Source organism: Aotus nancymaae, unplaced genomic scaffold, assembly GCF_030222135.1.
Source record: "Aotus nancymaae isolate 86718 unplaced genomic scaffold, 86718_ANA_hifiasm-v0.15.2.pri h1tg000030l, whole genome shotgun sequence".
Classification (NCBI taxonomy): Eukaryota; Metazoa; Chordata; class Mammalia; order Primates; family Aotidae; genus Aotus; species Aotus nancymaae.
In genome coordinates this window covers 36,221,150-36,236,738 of record NW_026988443.1, presented here as the reverse complement: position 1 = coordinate 36,236,738, position 15,589 = coordinate 36,221,150, and the positions used below count along the sequence as shown (strand labels likewise).

Sequence of the window (15,589 nt, the reverse complement as noted above, 5' to 3'; positions counted from 1 at the left end):
TGTATACCTGCTCATCACCACAGATCAGTTAACACATCAATTTTTTAAAGAGATCTTGGAAGGACTCCTTACGACATCAACCCCTTGAAGTCCTGGGGCCAATTCCCCAGGAAACACAACTACATCTAGGGACAAATTCTTTTTTTAAGAACTTCAGTTTGTATTTATTTCAACCAATTTTTTCATACTTCCATTTTAGTGTGTTATGTACATAATATTTTAGTACAGTAATATATATGTATAATTTATTATTACAAAGGCTACATGGATCGGGGAGTGTGTTATGTCTCTTACTGAAAAAATGAGATTGCATATAATCAGAATGTGTGAAGATCACTCCAGGGAGCTGTGGCTCCTAAAAGCCTATCCTGACAGATGCCAATTGTGGCTGGAATTTTCTCTCATCTGTGGGAGTCAAGCAAAAAAACAAGGCTTCTGTTTAAAGAACGCAGTTTTAATATATGCCTGTGAGCCTATAGTATTTTTGAGTTAAAATATCCATTGTGTGTGAGATAATGGTCATTGTAGATGGCAGTTTGCTTTTTTTTTTCTTTCATGTTTTTAATTCATTTTCTTCTTTGCCTTATTTTTTGCTCACCAACCCCCAGCCCAACCCCCAGCCTAGGTGAACCACTGAAGGAATCAGTCGATTGAAAGACAGTACTAGGGGCCCCTCATCTCTTTTTCAAACTTTAACTTAGTTGTTCAAAATAAATATAATCAACTGGGTGCACTGGCTTATGCCTGTAATCCCAGCACTTTGGAAGGCCAATGCCGGCAGCTCACCTCAGGTCAGGAGTTTGAAACCAGCCTGGCTAACATGGTGAAAACCCCTCTCTACTAAAAATACAAAAATTAGCCAGGTGTCTTGGCACACACCTGTAGTCTCAGCTACTCGGGAGGCTGAGGCAGGAGAATCGTTTGAACCCAGAAGACAGAAGTCATAGTGAGCCGAGATGGTGCCACTGCACTCCCGCCTGGGTGACAGGGCAAGACCCATCTCAAAAATAACAATTGTTGTCATCATCAAGATGGCAGTTCCTGTTCTGGGAGGACTCTAATGTAAAATGACACTTCTTTTCCGAAGGATAATAGGTGGAGAAAAAACCATTCTGTGTATTCGTGCTTTTCCAGGGAATAAAGTAGGTAGGGAAAGAAATGACTCTGCGGATTGAGGCACATGCGGTAGAGAGTCCCTGCCACAGTTTAACCATCAGAGGGCTGAGGGGGTGAAGCCAGTGGGTGGTGGGGCAGGATTTGAACCCCAGCCTGTCTGGCGTCAGAGTCCATGGGCACACTGACCCGCTGCCTATCCCCAGATTAATAAGGGGCATTCAGGCAGGGAAATGTGAGTTTGTAACCACTACACACAGATTCACAAATGGGTCAGGAAGTGACCTCACAGGGTGGGGGGAACTTTCTTTTCCTTTTCCTATAAAAGAAAGAAGAGGGGTGTGTAAGAAAGAAAATCACATTTTAAGCTGCCTGTCTGTGTTCTGTACTTGGTGTTGCTCACCAGTCCTTGGCATGTACATGCTTTTCCCCATTACTCTCTTCTCTTTGTTGGCAGCTATGGTGCATTGGACCATTGGCCTCTCTGGGCATCCGTTTCCTCATTATTATACCTGTGGGTATAAGAAATGTATCTATCTCTGAGAGCCACTGTGAGATGAGGGAGGTAAAGCATGCACCCCATGGGGCAAAACCACGACTGGCTGTTTCAGGAATCGTTGCTGGGAAGAAGACAACGACCTCCTGTGAAAGCATGACCTTGGGAAGCAGGGAATCTGGGCTGCAGTCCGAGGTCTGCCCCTTCCTCGGTTGTGCTGTAGGCTGCTCAGCTACCCGCTTTGGACCTCGTGCCCCCATCACGAGACCCACCTTTAGCATATCCAGAATCAGCAAATCTACAGAGACAAAATGTAAAACAGTGGTTGCCAAGGACCAGGAGGGCAGAGAGTGGGCGTATCGGAAGGTAATGCATAAGGGGTACAGGGCTGCTCTTTGAGATGATAAGAATGTTCTAAAATTAAGGCCAGGCATGGTGGCTAACACCAGTAATCCCAGCACTTTGGGAGGCCGAGGTGGGTGGATCACCTGAGGTCGGGAGTTCAAGATCAGCCTGACCAACATGGAGAAACCCCATCTCTTTTTAAAAAAAAAAGTTCTAAAAATTATTTTGACGATGCCTGCCCAGCTCTGTGAATGTGCTGAGGCCTTTGTATTGTACACTTTACATGGGTGAGTTGCATGGGATGTGAATTATATATCAATAATGCTGTTTTGAAAAGTATCTGTAAGCTGGGCACATTGGCTCCTACCTATAATCTCAGCTTTTTGGGAGGCTGAGGAGGGTGGATCACTTGAGCCCAGGAGTTCAAGACCAGCCTGGGGAACCTGATGAGACCCCCATCTCTACAAAAAAAACTTTTAATTAGCCAGGTATGGTGGTGTGTGCCTGAGTCCCAGCTACTTATGAAGCTGAAGCAGGAGGATCACATGAGCCCAGGAGGCAGAGGTTGCAGTGAGCCAAGACCATGCCACTGCACTCCAATCTTGGCAACAGAGTAAAACCCCATCAAAAACAAACAAACAAACAAAAAAAACATTGCCTTAGAAGGTTGTTTAAAGAATTGAAGACTACCGGTAATACAGGGCTGAGCCACCAATAAGCAACAGCCACTGACAATAATAATCACTATTTTACTGGAGGAGGGAGGTGTCTTTCAAACCTGGACCTCCTTTCCCCTCCACCACCACCACCAAAGGCAGGGACGAGGCCGAGGTCCAACGCCCTGCCCCAGGGAACCTCGCCAACCCTACCTCTCTACCCACACAGCCGAAATGACCAGAAAACCCCCTGGAGCCCTTGAGTCCGGTTTCCTTTCCCAACATTGTTCAGAGAAGCGCACGTCCCTGGGGACGAGCTGAGTCCCAGCTGCTGGCTGGCAGACCTCTGTGAGAGGAAGTACCACCCAGAATGGGCTTTGAGACTTCAGTGGAGTTAGGCCTCACTTCTTCTGGGGGCGGGGGAGGGCAGACCCCTCTGCTATTAAAACTGTAGCCAGGGCAGGGCACAGTGGCTCACGCCTATAATCCCAGCACTTTAGAAGGCGGAGGCAGGTGGATCATGAGGTCAGGAGTTCAAGACCAGCCTGACCAATTTAGTGTCTACTAAAATACAAAATTGGCCGGGACGCTGGCTCACACCTGTAATCGTATCACTTTGGAAGGCCGAGGCAGGTGGGTCATGAGGTCAAGAGATCAAGATCATCCTGGTCAACATGGTGAAACCCCATCGCTACCAAAAATACAAAAAAAAAAAAAAAAAAAAAAAAGACAAAAACTGTGGACAGCTTGGTAGAGCCCCTGGTTCCGTGTTTTTGTTTTTGCTTTGTTTTGTTTTAATTGCCCAGGCTGGAGTGCAGTGGTTGGATCTTGGCTCACTGCAACCTCCACTTCCTGGGCTCAAGCAATTCTCATGCCTTAGCGTCCTGAGTAGCTGGGAATACAGGTGTGTACCACCACACCCGGCTGGTTGTTGTTGTTGTTGTTGTTGTTGTTGTTGTTGTTGTTTTGTAATTTTAGTAGAGATGGGATTTCACCACATTGCCCAGGCTGATCTCAAACTCCTGAGCTCAGGCAATCCACCCACCTTGGCCTCCCAAAGTGCTAGAATTATAGGTGTGAGCTACTGTGGTCAACCCATGGTTTTGCTTTGAGCATTTCAAACCTGGAATCCTGGTGGAGCTCATTTATTAATTCAGCAAATACTTTCTGAGTGCCTGCAAGGGGCCAGGCTCTGCCAGGCTCCAGGGAAGTAGTAGTAACCATCAAAGTCCTGCCTGATGGGCACAGAGTGTAGTCGGAGGGACACATGGAGGGGGCTCTGGAGTGAGACTGAGCTGGTTCCAGTCCCAGTCGCTCACTGTCTCTGTAGCTCTGCACAGAATTCACAGCCTCCGTAAGCTTCACTTTCTTCTTTGGTAAATAGGGCTGCTGTGGAGGAGTGAGTCAGTGAACACATATCCAAGCCCTGGGCATGGTTCCTGGTTAAATGGGACCCCTGGAGCTGACACAGTACTCATCACAGTGTAATTGACACTCCACATGCTGACCCTGTCATGCTAAGAACTAGACTGCACCCAGGTGTTTACCAGGCCCCAAACCTCGTGTAAAATCAAGACAGCAAGTTTAAAGCCAAGAGCAACTGTGTACAAGAGCAGCTCAAAATGTGAGATGTAGAGACAGGTGGACATCGGTGTGGATCCCGGCTCTGCCACTCACCGCCCTGTGACTTCAATGACATGATAGTCTCTGAGCCTCAGTTTCCCAATCTGCGCTACTGAAGACAAAAGCCCCTCGTTCTCATGGCTGGAGTCCTCATTAGGATGTACTCAGCTTCCACAAAAAGGCTATCAATGATCTCACATTGCTGGAAGCCCAGAAGTGGTTGGGGTGCAGATAGGGTACCCCGAGAAGCTCAAGCGTGTCAATAGGGACACCGATTCTTTCCATGTCTGCCACTCCTGGCACCCACAGACTGGAAAGAGTAAACCTTTCCTGGACCCCCTCCCCAGCATGCTTTTCCTCTGTCTCATTGGCCAGAAATGGGTCACAAGCCCACTCTGCCTCAGTCACTTTCCAAGGAAATGGGATTTTCCACATTTGATCAGACATTTAGGATGGATCCGCTTCCCCCACATCATGAGAGGGTACTCAGGGGTACGTGGCCAAACAGGGCAGCTGTCAGCAGGGGCGAGGGGACATGGTGTCAGGCGGGCAGTCCGCAGGGTCCTGCAGTGGTCATAGGCTGCATGAGGCAGTGGCACAGAGCAAGAAGGCATTCGAAGGTCTCCCTTTTGTTCCAACCACAGACCAGAAAGCCAAGCCTCCTTACCCAGCCCCTTCAGTCATTCTTCTTTTTTTGAGACAGAGTCTCGCTCTGTTGCTCAGGCTGGAGTACAGTGGTGAGATCTCAGCTCACTGCAACTTCAGCCTCCCTGGTTCTCCTGCCTCAGCCTCCCAAGTAGCTGGGATTACAGGCATGCACCACCACACCCAGCTGTTTTTTGTTTTGTTTTGTTTTTGTTGTACTTTTAGTAGAGACAGGGTTTCGCCATGTTGGCCAGGCTGGTCTCGAACTCCTAAACTCAGGTGATCCGCCCACCTTGGCCTCCCAAAGTGTTAGGATTACAGGCGTGAGCCACCACACCTGGTCCCTTTCATTCATTCAACAAACACTGAGCCCTTATTTAATACCAGGCACTATGTCTTACCTTCCAAAGGCTGCCATAACAAATTACCATGGACTTGGTGACTTGAAAAAAATGGAAATATATCATGTCACAGTCCTGGAGGCCAGAAATCTGAATGAAGGTTCTTCCCTCCTTAGCCCCTAGGTGAGAATCTGCCCCACGCCTTTCTACAGGTTCTGTGGTTGGTGGTGATCCTGCCCTCCTTTGCTTGGAGCTGCATTTCTCTAACCTCTGCCTCTGTCTGCTCATGGCTTTCTGCTTCTGTCTCAAATATCCCTCTCCGTTCTCTGGTAAGAACACCAGTCCTCTGATTGAGTGTCCACCCTGAATCCAGGATGATCTCATTTGGAGATCCTTAACTTAATCACATCTATAAAAAGCCTATTTCCAACCAGGCACCAGTGCCTCACACCTGTAATCCCAGCACTTTGGGAGGCTGAGGCAGGTGAATCACCTGAGGTCAGGAGTTCAAGACCAGCCTGTCAACATGGTGAAACCCTGTCTCTATTAAAATACAAAAAAATTAGCTGGGTGTGGTGGCAGGTGCCTGTAATCCCAGCTACTTGGGAGACTGAAGCAGGAGAATCACTTGAACCTCAGAAATGGAGGTTGCAGTGACCTGAGATTCTGTCATTGCACTCCAACCTGGGCAACAAGAGCAAAACTCTGTCTCAAAAAAAAAAAAAAAACCTGACAATAATACCGAGTGCTGGTGAGAATGTGGAGCAACTGGTGGAAATGAAAGCAGTGCAGCCTCACTGGAAAACAGCTGGCCAATTTCTTTAAAAAGTTAAACATTCACTTACCGTATGACCCAGCAAACCCACCTGTATTTACCTAAGAGATATGAAAACATATGTCCATAGAAAAACACTAATGTTTACAGTAGCTTTATTCATAATCGCTGAAAACTGGAAACAACCCACATGTCTTTCCATTTGTGACTGGATAAACATTCACACGGTGAAACACACTCAGCTATAAAAAGTAACTATCGATACACACAAGAACGAGACTGAATCGCAAATGCATGACTGAAAGCTGAGTGAAAGACACCAGCATTAAAGGTTATAACAGCATGATTTTATGTGTGACATTCTGGAAGAGGCAACGTCATACAGACAGCAGGCAGGTCGGTGGTTGCCGGAGCTGGAGTGGGAAAAGGTGTTAGACACCAAACAGCATAAGGGAATTGGGGAGGGGGGTGAGGAAACTGTTTCATATTTTAATTGTGTTGGAGATTATAACTTTATACATTTGCCAAAACTCATAGAACTAAAAAATAAAAAAAATATAAAAAGCCTCACAGAACTGTATAATAAAAAGGTTGAATTTTACTGAATGCAAATTATATTTTTTAAAGAAAAAATAAGATTTGATTACAATACAAATGATAATCCCAAAGAGAAGGAGAAGAAATGATCAGTGCAGGTTGGGAAGGCTTCCTGGAGGTGACCATCCTTAAGCTGAGCCTAGTAAAAGGACAGGAGTTTATCAGTTGAGGCCAGGTGCAGTGGCTCACGCCTGTAATCCCAGCACTTTGGTAGGCCGAGGTGGGCTGATCACTTGAGGTCAGGAGTTCGAGAACAGCTGGCCATCATGGTGAAACCCCATCTCTACTAAAAATACAAAAATTAGCCAGGCATGTTGGCAGGCACCTGTAATTCCAGCTACTCGGGGGGCTGAGGCACAAGAATCGCTTGAACCCAGGAGGCAGAGGTTGCAGTGAGCGGAGATCGCGCCACTGCACTCCAGCCTGGGTGAGAGCGAGACTCAGTCTCAAAAAAAAAAAAACAGAAAAACACACAAGAGTTAATCAGTTGAATGGGGTGGAGAGGAGCGCGAGCAGGAATCCAAGCAGCGGGAACAGCATGAATGACGTCCACTCTGGGGAAGGACTCAGGTGTGCACAAGTGACTGGCAAGGAAAGCAGGGCTCACCCAGGGTCCCTTGAGACTTACTAAGGCATTTGGACTTTCTCCTGGGGATAATGGGGAGCTACTGAAAGCCTTAGAGCAGAAGAATGACCCGGACAGACTTCTGGTTTGGAAAAGTTCTTCTGTGGGCTATGGGAGGTGGGAGAAGGGAACCAGGCTGGAAGCAGGTTGAAGTCAAGATCAATCAAGTCATTATTCCCTGTGATTGTACAATCTTGGCTGAGACATTTGTCACCCACGGACAATAACTGAACGCTTGCTGTGTTCCAGGCGCTGTTCTAGAAGCTAAGGATACAAGAATGGACAAGGGAAAAAAAAAAAAAGACAAAACACCTATGACTCTTCCATTCTGCGGGGGAAGACACGCCGTAAACAAGGAAACACATAAACGAGATCATTTCCAGTGGGGTGAACACTTTAGCAGAGCAGATGAATGTAACGGGGGAGGAAGGGCTGGGTTTGCGTGTGGTGGTCACACAAGCTTCTTGGAGGAGGGTGACCAGAGGAGGAGGAGCTGGCTAAGTGAGGGCCTGGAAAATGAACTTCTCGGGCAGTGGACTCGGCAAGTACAGAGGCCTGATTGCTTTTGAGGGTTACACAATGGTGGAGAGCTTGAGGGCAGGGTCGGGGGCACAGCCAGGTGCCCCACCGTGTCCGCAGCCCTGCAGAGAAGAAACAGAGTGGCTTCCCCTAGGATCAGCTGTTTCCCTCCTTTGCCCACCCCTCAACCATGTTTTAGGGAAAACAGCTTATGTCCCCACATGGAGAGAAAGTCCTGAGTCGCTGTGGGTAGCTTTCCTCTTAGCTCTAAAGGTCACCGCTGTTGCCATCACAAACAGTGCCCATGTTGACAAAATCACACCAGCTCCAGGAGACAGGAGACAGAGATGGAGACAGGAGATGGAAGAAGAGGCAGGAGACACCTGGGAAGGCTAAGCCTCATTTACAAAGTTACAAACAGAAAGTAAAGAAAAGACCCAAGCAAGCAAACACACATCAGTGTCTCGTGACTCACAGCAAATGCCCGCATCTGTTACCTGGGTCCCCCTGTCCACAGAGTTAGCTCCCTGTGGGAAGACCCTTTCCTAGGATGTAATCCACGTTGGCTACACAGCAGCTGTCCACCAGGGACATTCCTTCATAGACTGGGCTTTTGCATCAGGTCTGAATTTAGCTGCCAGCCAGCCATCCAGACCACCATTTGGAAGGAGCCAAAATGTCGTTGAAAACATGCGTTAGTTCCCCAGGGCTGCTGGAACAGACACCACAGCTAACGGTTCGGGCAGCTAAAAGTCTGAGACCCCGGTGTCAGCAGGGTTGGTTTCTTATTTATTTATTTATTGAGACAGAGTCTCACCCAGGCTAGAGGACAGTGGTGCCATGTTGGCTCACTGCAACCTCTGCATTCCAGGTCCACACGATTCTCCTGCCTCAGCCTCCCGAGTAGCTGGGATTACAAGTGCCAGTCACCATGCCCAGTTAATTTTTGTATTTTATGTAGAGACAGGGTTTCACCATGTTGCCCAGACTGGTCTCGAACTCCTGACCTCAAGTGATCTGCCCTCCTCGGCCTCCCAAAGTGCTGGAATTACAGGCACGAGCCACCACACCTGGCCAGCAAGGTTGGTTTCTTCCAGAGGCTCTGCCGGAGTTGGTCCCATGCCTCTCTCCAGCTTCAGGTGGCTGCGAGGAATCCTTGGCGTGCCCTGGTTTGCAGATGCCTCTCTCCAGCTTTAGGTGGCTGCGTGGAATCCTTGGCGTACCCTGGTTTGCAGATGCCTCTCTCCAGCTTCAGGTGGCTGCGAGGAATCCTTGGCGTGCCCTGGTTTGCAGATGCCTCTTTCCAGCTTCAGGTGGCTGCGAGGAATCCTTGGCGTGCCCTGGTTTGCAGATGCCTCTTTCCAGCTTCAGGTGGCTGCGAGGAATCCTTGGCGTGCCCTGGTTTGCAGATGCCTCTCTCCAGCTTCAGGTGGCTGCGTGGAATCCTTGGTGTGCCCCGGTTTGCAGATGCCTCTCTCCAGCTTCAGGTGGCTGCGTGGAATCCTTGGCGTGCTCTGGTTTGCAGATGCCTCTCTCCAGCCTCTGCCTCCGTTGTCGCACCGTGCTGTCCCCGTGTGTAACTGTGTTGTCTTCATATCGTCTTCCCTCTGTTCATGTCTCTGCGTCCAAATGTCCCTCTTCTTATAAGGACACACCAGTCATTGATTTACTTTTGTTGGGGGAGGGGGACAGGGTCTTATCTCACTCTGTCACCCAGGCTGGAGTCCAGTGGGGCAATCACAGCTCACTGCAGCCTTCATCTCTAGGCTCAAGCAATCCTCCCACCTCAGCCTCCCGAGTAGCTGGGACCACAGGTGCACACTACTGTGCCCGGCTAATTTTTATATTTTGTGTAGAGATGGGGTCTCACCATGTTGTCCATTCATTCTGGTCTCGAACTTCCGAGCTCAAGTGATCTGCCCACTATGGCCTCCCAAAGTGTTGGGAATACAGGATTGAGCCACCAGACCATCCTCATTAATTTAGAATATACCCAAATGCAACATGACAGCATCTTAACTTGATCACATCTGCAAAGACCCTCTTTCCAAATACGGCCATGTTCTCAGGTTCCGGGGGGACATAAATTAGAGGGACACTGTTCAACCTGTTCCACCAGGTAATAAACAAGATGGAGAAGCCTCTGACACAGCTGGAATGGCCAGCGTTCAGCCTGAGGCTGAAAGACAACAGCATGGGCTGGAGGGTGAGACCCACACAGGGCATGCTTGGCCAGTGATGGACATGACAAAAGTATCTCTGAGGAGAGTGACTCTATTCAGATGCCAGCTGTGGGTAATTGCACTTTCCAAAGACACATCCCCCGATACGTTCCTCCATCCGACATGCTCTTCCACAGTGCTACGTTGACATTCGTCCGTGGAGAGGTGGGGGCCGGGTTTTCTTCCCTTGAACCTGCCAGATCTTTGTAACTTTTCACTTTTTATTATTTAGTTATTTATTTTGAGACAGGATCTCACTCTGTCCCCCAGGCTGGAGTACAGTGGCTCAATCACAGCTCACTACAGCTTTGACCTCCTAGGCTCCAGCAATCCTCCTGCCTCAACCTCCCCAGTAGTAGGGATACAGACTCACTCCACGAGACCTGGCTAATTTTTTAAATTTTTTGTAGAAATGGGGTCTTGCCATGTTGCCCAGGCTGGCCTCGAACTCCTGGGCTTAAACGATCCTCCTGCCTCAGCCTCCCAACATGCTGGGATTACAGCCTTGAACCACTACACTCAGCCTCAGATCTTTGTAGTTTTTTGTTTGTCTGTTTTTGAGACACTCTCTGTCACCCAGGCTGGAGTGCAGTAGCATGATCTTGGCTCACTGCAAACTCCGCCTCCTGGGTTCAAGCAATTTCTTGTGCCTCAGCCTCCTCAGTAGCTGGGATTACAGGTGCCCACCATCACACCTAGCTAATTTTTGTATTTTTAGCAGAAACGGCATTTTGCCATGTTGGCCAGGCTGGTCTTGAACTCCAGACCTCAGGTAATCAACCTACCTCAGCCTTCCAAAATGCTGGGATTACAGGGGTGAGCCACTATACCTGGCCTCTTCTGTAACTTTTTATACTTGCCTCAATAGAATATAGCAAAAGGGACAATGTGTGACAGCTTCTACCTAGCTTAGGGCACACAACTTAGGAGCCCCAAACTGACTTTAGAAGACCAGCTACTGGCCGGGCATGGTGGCTCATGCCTGTAATCCCAGCACTTTGGGAGACCGAAGCGGACGGATCACCTGAGGTTGGGAGTTAGAGACCAGCCTGACCAACATGGGGAAACCCCATCTCTACTAAAAATACAAAAAATTACCTGGGCATGGTGGCACATGCCTGTATCTCAGCTACTCAGGAGGCTGAGGCAGGAGAATCACTTGATCTGGGAGGTGGAGGTTGTGGTGAGCCGAGATCGCACCATTGCACTCCAGCCTGGGCAACAAGAGCAAAACTCTGTCTGAAAAAAGAGAAGACCAGCTACCCTGAACTCACCATGCTGGAGAGATGCCCAGGGAGCCCCACTTGTAAAGCTCAACTCTGCTCAAGGCTTCCCAGCCCAGGCACAGGTTATGAGAGAGAGAACACCCTGGAGATGACCCCAGTCCAAGCTGGCATCCACCCTGAGCTGAACTTCCCAGCCACTCCCAAACGCCTGACCCACAGAAACCACGAGAAAATCTGAGTTACGGCTGCTTTAGGCCACTACATTTTGGAGTAGTCTGTTATGCAGCAATGGATGACTGATAGAGGGAGATTATTTTACTGAGTGGAGCTTGCAAATCTGGGCTACAGCAGAATCATCCGGGGCAGTGGAGGAGAGGCTGGGTTGTCCCATCTGGAACTCTCCTTCTTTGCCTTCTGTAAGGGCTCTTCCTCAGTCTCCTCTAAATCAAATCTGAGCAAGCAAGTATTTTTATCTTTTGTAATTTTTTTCATTTATTTAATTTTTTTTAAGTGACAGGGTCTTACTCTGTTGCCCAGGCTACAGTACAGTGGCATGATCATAGCTCACTGCAGCCTCGAACTCCTGGGCTTAAGGAATCCTCCTGCCTCAGCCTCCTGAGTAGCTGGGACTACAGGCATGTGCTACTGTTGCCAGCTAATCAAAAACTACTCTGTAGAGATAAGGTTTCACTGTGTTGCCCAGGCTAATCTTAAACTCCTGGCCTCAAGTGTTCCTCATGCCTGGGCTGCCCAAAATCTTGAGATTAGCAAGTTTTGTTTCTTTGTTTGAGATGGAGTTTCACTCTTGTTGCTCAGGCTGGAGTGCAATGGCACAATCTTGGCTCACTGCAACGTCCGCCTCCTGGGTTCAAGTAATTCTCCTGCCTCAGTCTCCCGGGTAGCTGGGATTACAGGTGCCTGCTACCACACTCAGCTAATTTTTTTGCATTTTTAGTAGAGACGGGGTTTCGCCATGTTGGTCAGGCTGGTCTCGAACTCCCGATCTCAGGTGATCCACCCACCTCAGCCTCTCAAAGTGCTGAGATTATAGGGGTCAGCCACTGCGCCCAGCCTAGCAAGTGTTTTTAATGCCCATTTGAAGGGGCTCTGCCTGATTAGCCAGCCCCTGATCAGGGGGTTTGGGGGGGATACTACAGTGGGGCATTCTTTTGCTCAGGCTGTTCCCATTGTCAGGAAGTCCCTGGCCTGCCTTTTCACTCTCCCCTCAACCTAATGAATTCTTTTTCATCCTACAGGACACTGTTCCTTATGTTAAAGGAAAATATGAGACAATTTCATATCCTTTTTTTCAGGAGCATGCCACCACATCTGGCTAATTTGTATTTTCAGTAGAGACAGGGTTTTACCATGTTGGTCAGGCTGGTCCTGAACTCATGACCTCAGGTGATCCACCCGCCTCGGCCTCCCAAAGTGCTGGGATTACAGGCATGAGCCACAACACCCAGCCCATTTTGTTTAACATTTGAGAGTTGCTTTTTAAAAAAATAATAACAACATATGTATGCATTTGCCATTACTTTGAAACGCATTAAAATTAACATGCATTAATAATTGGAAAGAGACATAGACAGATGTGATAAAACAGAGTAAATGATCGGGGCCAGGCGCGGTGGCTCATGCCTGTAATCACAGCACTTTGGGAGGCCGAGGTGCACAGACCACCTGAGGTCAGGAGTCTGACACCAGCCTGGCCAACATAGTGAAACCCTGTCTCTACTAAAAAGCACAAAAATTAGGGCGGATGCGGTGGCTCACATCTGTAATTTCAGCACTTTGGGAGGCTGAGGCAGGCGGATCACCTGAGGTCAGTTCGAGACCAGTCTGGCTAACGTGGTGAAACCCCTCTCTACTAAAAATACAAAAAATTAGCCAGGTGTGGTGGAATGCACCTGTAATCCCAGCTATTCTGGAGGCTAAGGCAAGAGAATCGCTTGAACCCAGGAGGCGGAGGTTGCAGTGAGCCAAGATCGTGCCATCGCACTCCAGCCTGGGCAACAAAAGGGAAATTCCGTCTCAAATTTAAAAAAAAAAAGAATACAAAAATTAGCTGGGCATAGTGGCGCACACCTGTAATCCCAACTACCTGGGGAGCTGAGGCAGGAGAATCACTTGAATCCAGGAGGCAGGGGTTAGAGTGAGCCAAGATCGCACCACTGCACTCCGGCCTGGGTGGCAGATCAAGACTCCATCTCTCAAAAAAAAAAAAAAAAAAAAAAAAGAGAGCGAATGTTCAGGCTGAATACAACTCTTTTTTTTTTTTTTTAGATGGAGTTTCGCTCTTGTTACCCAGGTTGGAGTGCAATGGCATGATCTCGGCTCACCGCAACCTCCGCCTCCTGGGTTCAGGCAATTCTCCTGCCTCAGCCTCCTGAGTAGCTGGAATTACAGGCACGCGCCACCATGCCCAGCTAATTTTTTGTATTTTTAGTAGAGATGGGGTTTCAACCAGGATGGTCTCGATCTCTTGACCTCGTGATCCACCCGCCTCGGCCTCCCAAAGTGCTGGGATTACAGGCGTGAGCCACCGCGCCTGGCCCGCAACTCTTTTAATTTTTCTCTATATTTTAAAATTTTTATAATAAAACACCGGGAAAAGAAGAAGAGCAAACAACTACATAGCAAATACAACGAGCCAGGTACGGTTCTAAGCCTTATGTCTGTTAACTCATCCAATCCTCAGCCCAATCCATAAGGGATGGTCTGTTGTGATCCCCATTTTACAAAGGAGGAAATCGGGGCATGATGAAATTCAAACCATGCTCAAGTTGGAAAGGCTAGCTGAGGGAAGGAGATGTGACTCTGACCAAGCAGTCAGCTCCCAGGCTATCCAAGCTTAACCATTACAACATATCACCTCTCACCCATGTACTGCTGTAGAATCAGAGGAATTATACTTTCATAAATATAATACACTTACATTTAAGTATTATTATTATTATTATTATTTTAAAGACAGGGTCTAGCTCTGTTGCCCAGGCTGGAGTGTAGTGGCTCGATCATAGCTTACTGCATCCTTGAACTCATGGGTTTAAGACATCCTCCTGCCTCAGCCTTCTGAGTAGTTAGGACTACAGGTGTGCACAATCACACCCAGCTGACTTTAAAATTTTTTTTGTAGCTAGGCATAAGTGGTTCATCCCTGTAATGCCAGCACTTTGGGAGGCCAAGGTGGGAGGATCACTTGAGCCCAGGAGTCTGAGACCACCCCGGGCAACATAGTAAAGCCTTGTTACTAAAAAAATTCAAAAATTAGCCGGGTGTGGTGGTGCGCGCCTGTAGTCCTAGCTACTGAGGAGCAGGACAATCACCTGAGCCCAGGAGGTAGAGGTTGCAGTGAGCTGACATCACACCACTGCACTGTAGCCTGGGTGACAGAATGAAACCCTGTCTTCAAAAAAAAAATTGTAAAGCCAGGGGTCTCACTATATTGCACAGGCTGGCCTTGAGCTCCTAGCCAGAAGTGAGCCTCCTGCCTCAGCCTCCTAAAGTGCTGCGATCGTAGGTACATGCCACCATGCTCAGTTTTTGTTTTGTTTTGTTTGTTTGTGGTAGAGATGGGGGTCTCACTATACTGCCCAGACTGGTCTTGAACTCCTGACCTCAAGTGATCCTCCCCGTTTGACCTCCCAAAGTGTTGGCATTACAGGCATGAGTCATTGGGTGCAGCCCATTTAAGTATTATGTAGTGGGTTCTACCATTCTTTGTGGGTGCCCAGTGAAATTTGTCCTCGTATGTTTGGGGGACCCCCCCCATATGAGGCCACAGCTTGCCAAAGATAAAGCCAGATCTTGCTTTCCCAGACTCCCATGCAGCTTGGGTAGGGACCCTCAGTTCTGCCCCATAGTCAGACATACTAGCATCAGGTTTGTGTTCAGAACCACCAACTAGAGAAGCAGATGCCAGAGGGCACACACCTGGCAAACGCAGTGGTAGAAACACCTGGTATCTGCAGGCAGCAGAACCAGAAGGTACAGCACCCTGAGCTCAGCAGAACCAGCCGTGCTCTGTGCCCAGTCCTGGCAGTGGGCACCGCTCTACTGGAGCTCTAACCTACTAACCCCCCTCGTGGCTGTGCTTTCTTTCTAGCTGTGTAGACTCCAAACCTGGATCTCCATCCTCCCGGAGGTTCTGCAGTCACCTAATGACCTTTAATAAATTCCTTGTTCAGCCGGACACGGTGGCTCACGCCTGTAATCCCAGCACTTTGGGAGCCGAGGTGGGCAGATCACAAGGTCATAAGATCAAGACCATCCTGGCCAACATGGTGAAACCTCGTCTCTACTAAAAATACAAAAATTAGCTGGACATGTTGGAGTGTGACTGTAATCCCAGCTACTTGGGAGGCTGAGGCAGGAGAATCGTTTGAACCAGGGAGTTGGAGGTT

The 15,589-nt window shown here is 48.5% G+C and overlaps 1 long non-coding RNA gene across 3 annotated transcripts in view; it reads right to left on the bottom strand.

Annotated features, from left to right (window-relative positions):
• Positions 1-225: 225 nt before the first annotated feature.
• LOC135277289 (uncharacterized) overlaps positions 226-15,589 on the bottom strand; it is a 37,483-nt gene continuing 22,119 nt past the window's right edge. For 2 of the 3 annotated variants that reach the window (XR_010344912.1, XR_010344914.1), the window contains exon 3: positions 6,320-7,480. This is a non-coding gene — a long non-coding RNA (uncharacterized LOC135277289). Of the gene's footprint in view, positions 406-6,319; positions 7,481-15,589 lie in introns of those variants that run through there. The other variant, XR_010344915.1, reaches the window with a different exon arrangement.